The following is a 12,137-nucleotide window of genomic DNA, read 5'->3' on the forward strand; positions in this document are numbered from 1 at the left end:
TCCAAGTGGCTATGAGAGTAAATCTTAAAAGTTCTCATCATAAGAAAACAGTTCTCATCAGTACTTTGCCTGAGTAACTGTTATCAAACTCAGAGATCGTGCTGGTCAGAGAAGGCAGGGAGCAAAAAGAAGAGAATTACTAGCTGCCCTTGCTCCTGGGAGGCAGAACTGCTACTCTGCGTGCCTTTTGGCCACCTGGACCTTTCTGTGCCTTCCTGTATTGGGGGACCCCCGCCCACCATGAGGTGGAACTGTCCTCCGACCGGCGAGGCTGAAGATGGCCAGGCTCTCACGGTGCCAGACTCCCCCGCGACTGCAGTGAAGGGGGTCACCCAGCTCTGCCGGCCGACGCCCCGCGGAGCTCAGGGGCGTCCTGACTCCGCGCGGTTGCTCCGGCAGCGGTTGCGGGGCGGGTCCCGGGGCACCTGGCGCCCACACCCGGCGGCGCAGCCACGCCTCCTCCTTGCCAAATGGGTCCTGGGGAGGACTGCCAGCCTCTGCCGCTAGGGCCCCGCTTCCCAGCCTGGTCTGCATCTTCCCAGAGATTGTGAGCCACCTGAGATTAATTCCATTTCTGCCTAAATAAGCCAGGGTTGGGCTCTGTGGCTTCTAACAAAGATCAGGCCTGAGGGGTGAAGCTTCCCAAAGGACGGCGGGTCCTGGTGGCGCTAGACGAGGGGCAGGTGCCCAGGTGGAAGAAGGGCACTGGGGCAGGAAGGGGGCCCGCGCACGTGGGCCTTCAGGCCGGGTCTCCGCGCGGAGGAAAGAGCCCCGCACAGGGTTAGCAGGGATCAGAGCAACGGCCTGGAGGGTTTCCTGCGAGTCTGGCTTCTTTCCTGTGCTGCTTTCTGAGCTTTTCGCTTAAGAATGCTGGGCTTTTCCTTTGTGGAAGCGGAGGGCGGGTCCGGAGGGGAGGTGAGGCTTTCAGAGCTCTGCATGGGCAGCTTCTCGGGAGCCTCAGGGCGCCCCTGCTTCCAGCCCCAAGAGCCCAAAAGTTTAGCCCTGCACCTGACGTGTCATTTAACTGTGGATGGGTTTCCTTTCTTTCTTTCTATCACGTTCGTTTCAGGGGTACAGCATAATGATTCCAGGGTTTTTTTTTCTTTGCAGATTGTATTCCATTATGGGTTATTACAAGACACTAGATATAATTCCCTGTGGTATGCAGTAAATCCTGTCTGCTTATCTATTTTAGGTATGGTGGCTTGTATCTGTTAATCCCATACTCCTAATTTGTCTCTCCCCACCTCCCTTTCCCTTTCAACAACCATAATTTTGTTTTCTGTCTTTGCGAGTCTCTTTCTGTTTTGTATATAGATTCATTTGTATTATTTTTTAGATTCTACGTGTAAGTGATATCATATAGTATTTCTCTTTGTCCGATTTATTTCACTCAGCATAATATTCTTAGGTTCATCCATGTTGTTGTAAATGATATTTTATTCTCTTTTATGCTGGGTAATATTCCATTGTACATACATATATCTTTTTTATTGTGCTTATTCTTTTTGAATTTATTTTTGATCGATATATAGTTGAATCACAGTGTTGTGTTACTTACTGCTGTAAAGAATGTGATTCAGTTATACATGCAGATGTCCCTTTTCACATTCTTTTCCATGACGGTTTATCACAGGCTACTGAGCAGTTTCCTGTGCTCACAGGAGGACCTCGCTGCTCATCCATCCAAGCAGGATACACCAGTTTGCGCCTGCTCATCCCAAACAACTAACCCAACCCTCTCCCACCCCCCTTACCCTTGGCAACCGCCAGTCTCTTCACTACGTCCCTGATTCCGTTTCTGTTTCATAAACAGGTTCCTTTGTGTCGTATTTCAGATTCCACATATAAGTGATGTCATGCAGTATTTGTCTCTCTGACTTACTTCACTTAGGATGATAATCTCTAGCTCCATCCATGTTGCTGCAAATGGCATTATTTTATTCCTTTTTATGGCTGAGTAGTATTCCATTTTATATATGTGCCACATCTTTTTTATCCATTCATCTGTCAATAAACATTTAGGTTATTTCCATTAGACGATTCCAGGAATCTAAGCTACTGTGAATAGTGCTCTGAAGAACATAGGGGTGCATGGATCTTTTTGAATTATAATTTTGTCCTGATATATGCCCAGGAGTTGGGGTGCTGGATCATATGGTAATTCCACGTCGAGTTTTCTGAGGAACCTCCATACTGGTTTACACAGTAGATGCACCAACTTACATTCCCACCAACAGTGTAAGAGGGGTCCCTTTTTTCCACACCTTCTCCAGCACTTGTTATTTGTAGACTTTTTAATGATGGCCATTCTGACTGGTATGAGATGGTACCTCATTGTATTTTTGATTTGCATTTCTCTAATAATTAGTGATGCTGACCATCTTCTCCTGTGTCTACTGGTCATCTGTATATCTTCTTTCAAGAAATGGCTATTAAAATCTGCCCATTTAAAAAAATTTTTATTTTCTGTAGCATTGCCTGAGCTGTTTGGAGAGTAAGTCCTTGTCAGTCACATCATTTGCAGGCATTTTCTCACATCCTGTGGTTGCCTTTTTTCAGTTTTCTGTTTTTCCCAATGGTTTCCTTTGCTGTGCAAAAGCTTGTACGTTTGATGAAGTCCCATTTGTTTTATTTTTGCTTTGGGAGACTGATCTAAGAAAATATTGCCAGAATTTCTGTCACATCATGTTTTTTCACCTATGCTCTCTTCTAGGAGTTATTTGGTGTCATGTCTCAATTTAGGCCTTTAAACCACTTTGTGTTCATTTTCGTATGCCGTGTGAGGCAATGGTCTCATTTCACTGATTACACGCAGCTGACTATGAACCCAGCTGGAGCCCAGGCCCTCACCCAGGAGCCGACACCACCCGGAGAACCTGTGGGCCCGGCTGCCCCTTCCACAAACATATCGGTGCTCCTTGCACAGAGACTGCAGCTCAGGCTCCCTCGTTCCCTTACAAGCAGGGGAGCGTGAAGCCTGCTCTGCGTCCCAAGCTTCCTGGGCTCCTGGAGGTGCCTTCATCTGGCCTTCTGTGGTCGGAGACCCAGGACCCCAGAGCACACAGGGTTGTTTCTGGGCCGGCCGGGAGGCAGAAGTACCACTTTTGTCCAGGCTTCTGTCCGCCTGTCGCAATGCAGGAAAGCTGCAAAGCCCCCTCCTGACAAGGGTGGGTGCCGCGGTCAGCATGGACCAGCTTCACGGAGCCAAAGGATGCGCCACTGGGGCCTGTTAACAGACGGAATCAGCCCCAGGCCACCCTTCATCCAGAAGCTGAGCTCTAAGTCACCCATGCTCCCCTCTGTGGCATATTCATTTGGGATGTCTGTATATAAGGCTGGGAATGAGGTCTGTCTGTTTCTCTCTCTTAGGAAAATTTCTAAACAAAAAGCCGAACATCAACAACAACAACAACAAACCAAGATGATGTCCAGGGCAGCCCTGGCCCTGAGCATCTTTCTACCAGACTACGCAAGTCAGTTGATCTTTCTGAGCCTGTTTCCTTGTAAATATTTCCTGACCCCAAAGTACCTCAGAGTGGAAGGGTCCAGACCCCCCTTTCTGCTCAGCAGCCAGCTGCACAGTGTCCAGAAACTCAGCTGCATTGAGACTGGGAGCCTCCCCTGCCATCTGGTAGGTTCCACGTGGAGGGGCTGGCTGCCTCCGTGACATCACAGAGAAGCTCAGACCCCAGCCTAAAACGTCAGGAAACATTCATTTATCAAAGGACAGTCATCAGGGAATAGGGTATTGTTCGTTTGTTTGAAGTGTGTGGTTTTTTTAAAATGCCTTTGAAAAGAAAGCTATAAACTGCACGATGACTCAGGAGTTTGCCAATTATCCTTTCATGCTCCTGACAATAGTCTGAGTTTGATCTTTAGCTGTTTCACACATAAGAGGCAGACCGTGTTTATAAGTTCAAGCAGTGGCCTTGATTTCACAGAGAAACTAGGAAAACTTGCTAGCTCACACATGGCCCACGTTGAGTGGATCAGCTCGCTCCTGTGATGCTGGGTCTCCTGGGAGAGGGCTCCTCAGGGAGCCTGCATGCACTCCTAATTACAGCAGCTACGTGATCACTGCTCCCGAAGTGCAGCGCACAAATGGCTGGGAGATGGGATGAGACCTTTGAGGCAGTGAGTCATGTTCTTTCAAGTTGGGAAGGCGAAGACCCATGGGTTTGAGCGTCAGTAGACTGGTGAATCAACAGGACTTGGCCGTAGCTTGCATTCCTTTCTTTCTAAAGGATGGAAATTAATATCTGGTGCCTATGGGGCCTTTTTTCAATCTCTTCTCAGAATAAAACCCTCATTGTTGGATTCCTCGTCTTGACGGTCATTCTGCACCGCCACAGACAGTCACCCAACCGGGGGTGGGGTGGGGCGAAGGTGCGGGGAGTAAGAAGGAGCTTCAGAAGACAAAGCCAGCTTGAGAGCCTCACTCCTCGCCACTTTCCCTCAGTACAAAGAAGGTGCTTCGCAAAGATCTGCTCTCCCCTCCTCCCCGCATGTTAGCAGGGCCGCCGCCACGGTGGGACTCCCCGCTCAGAGGGGCCTGGGGATGGAGTCAGGCCACAGGTCACGGCTGCAGGCCCCCGACCCCCAGAGGCCTGCTGGCCCTCGAGGGCACACACAGCTCCTCAACGAACTCGGTGCCCGCTGCTCACTCCCCGTTGGGGTCTGGGGTAACAACGCCATCCTGGGGGCCTCCACTCACCTCCGTCATGCTCAGGGCAGACTGTCTGCCTTTCCAGTTGTTCAGGGAACGTTTTGAATCTAGTTCTAAGGAAGCGTGGGCGTGCCAGTCTGCTGTCCTGGCGCTCCTCTCACGGCAGCTCTGTCCCTCTCTGCCTGGTTATGACATCCGGATTGAACTCATGGGAGGGATAAATTGGGAGACTGGGACTGACATATGCATACTGCTATATACCTATATATACCCACGCATACCGCTGTATACCACACATACCGCTATATACCCATGCATACTGCTGTATAAATACAAATACTGCTATATACCTACACATACCCCTAGATACCTACGCATACTGCTATATACCTATATATACTGCTATATACTATATATACCACTATATACCCACGCATACCACTGTATACCTACGCATACCACTATATACCTATATATACTGCTATATACCTATACATACCACTATATACCTACGCATACTGCCATATACCTATAGATAACGCTATATACCTACGCATACCGCTATATACCTACGCATACCGCTATATACCTAAGCATACCACTATATACATATACATACTACTATATACATATAATAACTAATAAGGACCTACTGTATAGCACAGGGGCTTCCCTTGTGGCTCAGCTGATAAAGAATCCGCCTGCAATGCGGGAGACCTTGGTTCGATCACTGGAGAAGGGAATGGCTACCCACTCCAGTATTCTGACCTGGAGAGTTCCCTGGACTGTATAGTCATGGGGTCGCAAAGGGTCGGACACGACTGAGTGACTTAAACAGGGAACTCAATACTCTGTAATGACCTATATGGGAAAAGAATCTAAAAAATAGTGGATTTATGTGTATCTGGCTTTCCCTAGTGGCTTAGACAGTAAAGAATCTGCCTGCAATGCAGGAGGCCCGGGTTCAATCCCTGGGTCGGGAAGATCCCTTGGAGAAGGAAGTGGCACCCTACTGCAGTATTCCTGCCTGGATAATTCCTTGGACAGAGGAGTCTGGTGGGCTACAGTCCATGGGGTTGCAAAGAGTCAGGCACGACTGAGTAACTCACACACACACACACACACACACACACACGGCTTTTAATAGATGATAGAGAAATAGGTAGATATGTGTGTATATATTTATGGAAACATCAGAGTTTGTGCGTGTGTGTGTTCACCTGTATTCGTAGATGTATGTGTAACTGGTTCACTTTGCTGTACAGCAGAAACTAACATGACATTGTAAATCAAGTATACTGCAATAAAAATTGAAAGCAAAGAAACAAAGCAAGATGCAAGCAACTCTGCAGTACAAATATATCTTTAAATAAGAATGGACTGTACTTTGCTGGTGGGACTGGGTCTATGATGTTCTTTAAAAAGTCATTAAGGAATATTTCTGATATGTAAAAAGGCACAGGGAATGCCACAGTGAGCACCTGTGTGCTGCGACTAAACTCCAAAAAGAAAACATCAGAAACACCACTGCAGCCTCCTGCTTAAAGAGCCCCAAACGCTAAAGCAGAGCTTTGCCATTTGCTCCCTAGCTGAGGTCAACAGCAGTTTGTGGGGTCACAGTGAAACACAGCTTCTGAATTGGATCTGGTAGGACACCGCAGAGCTGCTCTGGGCCTAGGAGGCTGCTAACAATCATGATCTCCATCATTGCATCTTTCTGCATCCAAAATGGGGCCCCGGTTGCAAGATCGACACGGGGAGGCCTGTGTGGCCTTGGGATCCTGACTTCAGCCCACCAAGCCCCCTTTTCACCCTAATTATAACTATGCCTCGAGGTGGGGGCTGTTGTCAGGCCCGAATGGTGACATGTCGCCCAGGCCCACAAGCTTCCTCTTTGCCCAGACCTCCGTCCGCGCCACCTGCCCAGACTTCAGGTCAAGCTGGCTCTTCTCCCTCTAGACTCCCCTTCAAGAGCGTGGTATACTGTTGACCCAGCCTCTCCTTCAGTGGTCAGCGCCTATTAAGAACTGCCATAAATTTTGAGCACCTCAACTGCATCAGATATTGTGAATAGGCTTTACAGCATAAAGAACTGTCCCCAGTCTTCTGTGATGAAAGGATAACCTTAGCGTTACACTCATTTGCAGGAGAGGAAGCTGAGGCCTGGACAGCGTGGGCCTTGCAGCGGTCGGAACACGGGCAGTGCTGAGGGGCCACAGCAAACATGCTAAGAGGGTGGGATTTGGGGCACAGATCGTCCCCAGACCGTCCACCACAGGCTGACTGTTTTCCCGCCAGGCTGGTCCGTCCATTTATTTGCTTGTCTTTTAGCCACTTGTGGTCAGACCACACTGTTCAGCGGAGGGACCCAGGGGAGGCCCTCATAGGGGTTTCCTGTGGGTTCCACAGCAGCGCGAGCTGCAGCCTCCAAGCACCACAAGGTACAACCTTGGGGAAGCGCTGCTGCGTTTGCTGTATCACCCGTGAGATGAAAGTCTGATGGAATAAACACATTTACTAGAAACATCCATGGATGCTTTTGTGCTGTGTGCTCAGTCAATAAGTCATTTCCAACTCTTTGTGACCCCATGGACTGTAGCCCGCCAGGCTCCTGTGTCCGTGGGATTTTCCAGGCAAGAATACTGGAGTGGGTTGCCATGTCCTTCTCCAGGGGATCTTCCTGACCCAGGGATCGAACCTGCGTCTCTTGCATCTCCTGTAACAGTAGGCAAATTCCACCTGGGAAGCCCATGGATGCCTTACATACATTATTATCCACCTGGCATTTCACCTTTAATCTTTTGTTAGTAAACTTCCCTTTCACAAAAAAAAAAAATAATAATAATAATAAACTTGACTTGGCCCCTGCTTTGGCTCAGGATTGTCTGCAGTCAAACCTCCTGGGAGGTGATCACGCAGACAAGGACGGCAGCCAGCCTGAGCCGCCGTCTGGGCCGTTGGGTGGCCTCAGGGCTCCCCTCCGCCCCACAGCGCTTCCTGGCAGCTTAGTCCCCAGCCTTTGGCATCACTCACCTGGGGATTACTTCTTCTTTGTCTTATAAACAGCCAATCACATGCCTAGGTTAGTTATTAACCCCGAGGCTGGCTCTGACATTTCAGAACCTTGTCTTCCTCAGATTGAGCACACAAAGCAGAGCTGACCAAAGAAACACACACACACACAGACACACACACATGCACGCACACACTCACATACACACAGACACACAGAGACACACACGCACACACAGACACGCACGCACACACACAGACACACACAGACACACGCGCACACACAGACACACACACATGCACGCATACACACACATGCACGCACTCACACACGCGTGCGTGCACACACACACTCATACACACAGAATGTGAAGCGCAATCTAGTTTTGAAAGTGTGGCTGGATTTGAGAACTGGTCAACGAGGGAAGTGTGCTGAGACCAGCCCTCACCACGCAATCCTGTTCACGTGTGTGCGCGTATGCTCAGCCGTGTCTGGCTCTTTGCACCCCCATGGATTGTAACCGCCAGGCTCCTCTGTCTATGAAATTTTCCCGGCAAGAATACTGGAGTGGGTTACCATTTCCTTGTCCAGGAGATCTTTCTGACACACAGAATCCTGTTTATATTATCCTGTATAATATACAGCTCTTTTTAATACCCCTCCCGCAGTGGAAGCCTTCACCGCTCTCTGCTCCCTAGTAATTCTTTGTGATGAAAGGAAACTGCTTCCATTTGGTGAGGGGGGTTTCAGTGCCCAGATAAAGAGAGCAGAAGGAGATAGGAATGGAGAACAGGGCTCAGAGCAGGAGGGTGGGCTGCAGTTTATTTCCAAGAAATAAAAAAGGATTAAGGTACAGAAAGAGCGGCGCCCCCGAGTCAGGAACACTGATAAGAACGTTCCTTCTCTACGCTCTTTTTTATTTTTTCTGCAACCAGTTTAAAACAAAACCTTAGGAAAAAGTTCCTACAGTTTTCAACTTGATGCAAATTATAAACAAATACTATACTGGACACAGCCCAGCTGCAGGGAATCCAAAAGTCAGCTGTAAACAAATGAAGCTTTACTCTTGGGCCTAATAAGAACCCAGGCTTCTAAGCTGAGGACACCTTGATTTCACTTGTAAATTTTGGTTTTAGCTGGCTGAGCTCAAGAGCAGAAGGTCCTGAGAAAAGCCTCCAGGGCTTGTCCCAGGCTGAGCCCTTCCGGGAGGCTGGTGGGAAGGGGAGCGCTTCGTCCCCTCTGCGGGTGCTGCCCTGCCTTGTCCGTGGTTTTTAAAGGAGTTTCCTGTGTACTGGGTTCATTTGGTGTAAAGGAAAGCTTGTCTCACCCAAGCTAAGGAAAAAGACACCCCTCCAAGAGGCTGTGCGTCACCCAGGAGCCAGAGGCAGACGCTGGGAGAGCATGCCCTCAGGAGGGAGACGGAGCAGAGAGGTCACGGCCGAGACCGCGCGGCTGGAGGAGCCATTCAGTCCTGCTGCTGCTGCGGCAGCCGGCACGGACACGGCGGCTCAAAGTGACGCAAGTTTACTTTTCGTTGGTTCTTTTTAAAAACGGATTTATTGAGATACAATCACAGATCATACAATTCACCCACTGAAGGCGTACAACCCGGGCTTTCAGCAAAAACGCAGGCATGGACACTGTCAGCACAGACAATTACAGAACATTCTCGTCGCCTCAAAAAGAAGCCCCGTACCCTTTTCTCTCAGCCCCTTACAGCCCTAAACCCCTGCTCCCAGGCGAGCTAGAACCTAGTTCTGTCTGGGGTCGGGGACCGAGGCGGGCCTCCTTCAGAGCGAGGTGCGGCTCCGGGGCTGAGTGGGGTGGGGGTGCGGGGCGCGGGCTTCCGAGCCTCTGCAGCAGGGAACTCGGCCACAGGCGTCCAGCAAGACCAGGCCTGAAGCTCTCGTGCCCCAGGACCGCGGCGGAGCGCCCCCCAAACGGGGCGGAAGGAGGACCAGGCCCCAGCTCACATCTGCACGTGCCCAGAACGTGGCCTCGGCAACAGGGAGCTGGCGCGGGTGGAGAAAGGCTGCCTCCCTGCTTCTCCTGGGAAGACAGCCCCTGGAGCCGGGAGAGAGGGGGCCCTGTGCTCTTGGCCCCCGCGTGCTGGAGGGGGTCTCATCCTGCTGAGCGGGAGTCCTGAAGTCCAAAGTCAGTCTCGCTGGTCTAAGTCAGCGTCATCAGAGCTGGCTCTTCTTGGAGGCTCTGGGGAGAATCCATTTCCTTGTCCTTCTGGGGGCCACCCATGTCCTTAGGCCTGTGGGCCCTTTCTCCATCTTCAGCGCCAGCAGCATAGGGTCTTCTCTGCTCTCTGAGCTCCTGCCTCTCCCATGGGGACCCTTGTGGTGACATAGGCCCACCTGGACCATCCAGGTTGCTCTCCATTTCAAGACCAGGAAGCTTCCTTTTGCCGCATAAGGCACCATATTCTGAAAGTGAAAGTCGCTCAGTAGTGTCTGACTCTGTGACCCCAGGGACTATAGCCCGCCAGGCTCCTCTGTCCATGGGATTCTCTTGATCAGAATACTGGGTGGGTAGCTGTTCCCCTCTCCAGGGGATCTTCCAAAAGCAGGGATCAAACCCAGGTCTCCGGCGTTGCAGGCGGATTCTTTACCGTCTGAGCCACCAGGGAAGCCCCATTCTGAGACTGGACGTGGCCAGGGTCCTATTGCAGGATGAGCAGTGGGAGGAGGATGAAATGGGCCCCACTCAGAAGCCGCTCTGGAACCCTGGGCCCAGCGTGGCTCCTGCGCTGACCAGCGGGGGCAGCCCCTTGCGCTGTGGGACTCCCAGGGAGCGCCTTTCCCGAGCACTCACTTAGCACCACGGCGGGGGCCCATCCTACCTGGACCCTCAGCAGAGACTGGCCCTGGCCTTCTCCCCGAGCCCGGGGAACAGTGACTGCCACTCACGGGCCACCTGCAGGGCCTCAGGCATGGTTTGAATCTGTATGTGACCCTTTGAGGAGACGGTTTTGTTCTCATTTTAAAGACGAAGAAACTAAGGCTTCAGGAGGTAACTCATCCAACATCACTTAGTGAAAGAGGGGAGATTTTAAAATATGTCCACAAATTCTTTAGTACTTCCCTTCAAAAGGGGAGTCTAATTCTCCTGCCCTTAAGAGTGGCTGTACTTGGCTGCCAGCTTCTAGAGAATGTGATGTCTGACATTCGACACCAAGACCCCAAAGGAACCATGACTCCCTCCTTGCTCTCTCATAGGTACTGAGCTGAGGGGGACCCAGTTGGCATAGCATAGGGACACTCAAGAGGCCCTGATGAGAGCCCAAGTGAGCCGTCCTGGGAAAGATCAGCCAGCCCTGGTTTAATTAACAATCAGAGGACAGCAGCCCAGACACCATCCTCCCGCCTGAAGGAGGGGCTCTGGTCTATCAGAACCACCCAGTAAGCTACTCCTGAATTTCTGACCCATAGGGACTGGGAAATGATAAACAGTGGTTGTTTTTAGGCCACTGGGTTTTGGGGTTATTTGTTATGCAGCAACACTAGCCAACACAGCAGCTGAACTTACACTCATTCCATCATATGCTGCTGCCTCCAAGAGAGTCTAGTTAAGGAACTACTGATATTTCTTTGGAAGACTGTGTGGAGCTGGCCTTGAGGGGTGGCAGGCGGGTGCGTTTCAGAGGATAAAAGGGAGGGGTCAGGGGCCGAGGGGGCAGGGGAGAGTCGCAGAAGGTTGGGCGGGAGGCGGCCAGGGAGGCAGGGAACCCGCCGCCAAGGGCCGTGGTAGCGAAGCCCCAGGCGTTCTCTCCCCGAGATCTATCAGGGGCTGGTCTCTCCTGGAGTCTTTGGATCATGACTGCCGGACCAGACCTTTAGAGAACTGCGTGCCTCGGAAGCTTCCCCCGCTGTCAAGGGGCGCCAAGCGGCGCGGCCAAGTGCAGGAGGACAGCGGGTGCCGCACACCCTCTGAGCACAGCAAGTCCACCCGAGTCGCTCCCCTGAGACGTGGACTCCTGCCAGCTCCGGCGGGGTTGCTTTAATAGCCCCAGTTCTCGAACCAGCACGCTGTATATGGACCACGCGGTCTGCCGCAAGCCACCCCACACACCCAAATCCGGAATCCTGTGTCCACACGCTCACAGGTTTACTTTTTTCTTAAAGTTGAACAAATAATCTTTACACACACACAAGTTGACAGAAAGTAAGCCTTACTGCTTTGTTAAAAACAAAACCCACATATAAAAACCTTGAGGCCAAACTCCCAAGGCAAGACGATGCCGTATTTCCACGCTGGGCTCACTTTTTGATTCCTGTGTGTCTTCCAGCGACAACTCATTCAGATCTGCCTGAACAAAGGGGAGATGAGCTGAGAGACGAGGGGGTTAAAAAAGCACACGCCTCTTACACAAGCAGTATGGGGTTCTGAAAATTCTCCGTCAATAGCTCTTAGTATACAAATTCTTAACTCCTTATATTTTACCTTTAA

General features: G+C 50.8%; 1 long non-coding RNA gene across 6 annotated transcripts; it reads left to right on the forward strand.

Moving 5' to 3' along the window:
* Positions 1 to 366: 366 nt before the first annotated feature.
* Positions 367 to 3,609, forward strand: LOC129620707 (uncharacterized). 6 transcript variants are annotated; one of them, XR_008698689.1, is made up of 3 exons: positions 367 to 547; positions 1,111 to 1,195; positions 3,373 to 3,609. It is a non-coding gene; the product is annotated as an uncharacterized LOC129620707 (long non-coding RNA). The 6 variants fall into 6 exon arrangements; XR_008698687.1 differs by lacking the exon at positions 3,373 to 3,609 and adding an exon at positions 1,637 to 2,404; XR_008698686.1 differs by lacking the exon at positions 367 to 547 and adding an exon at positions 618 to 780.
* The last annotated feature ends 8,528 nt before the right edge of the window (positions 3,610 to 12,137 follow it).

Source organism: Bubalus kerabau, chromosome 10 (assembly GCF_029407905.1).
Source record: "Bubalus kerabau isolate K-KA32 ecotype Philippines breed swamp buffalo chromosome 10, PCC_UOA_SB_1v2, whole genome shotgun sequence".
In the NCBI taxonomy this organism is placed as follows: domain Eukaryota; kingdom Metazoa; phylum Chordata; class Mammalia; order Artiodactyla; family Bovidae; genus Bubalus; species Bubalus kerabau.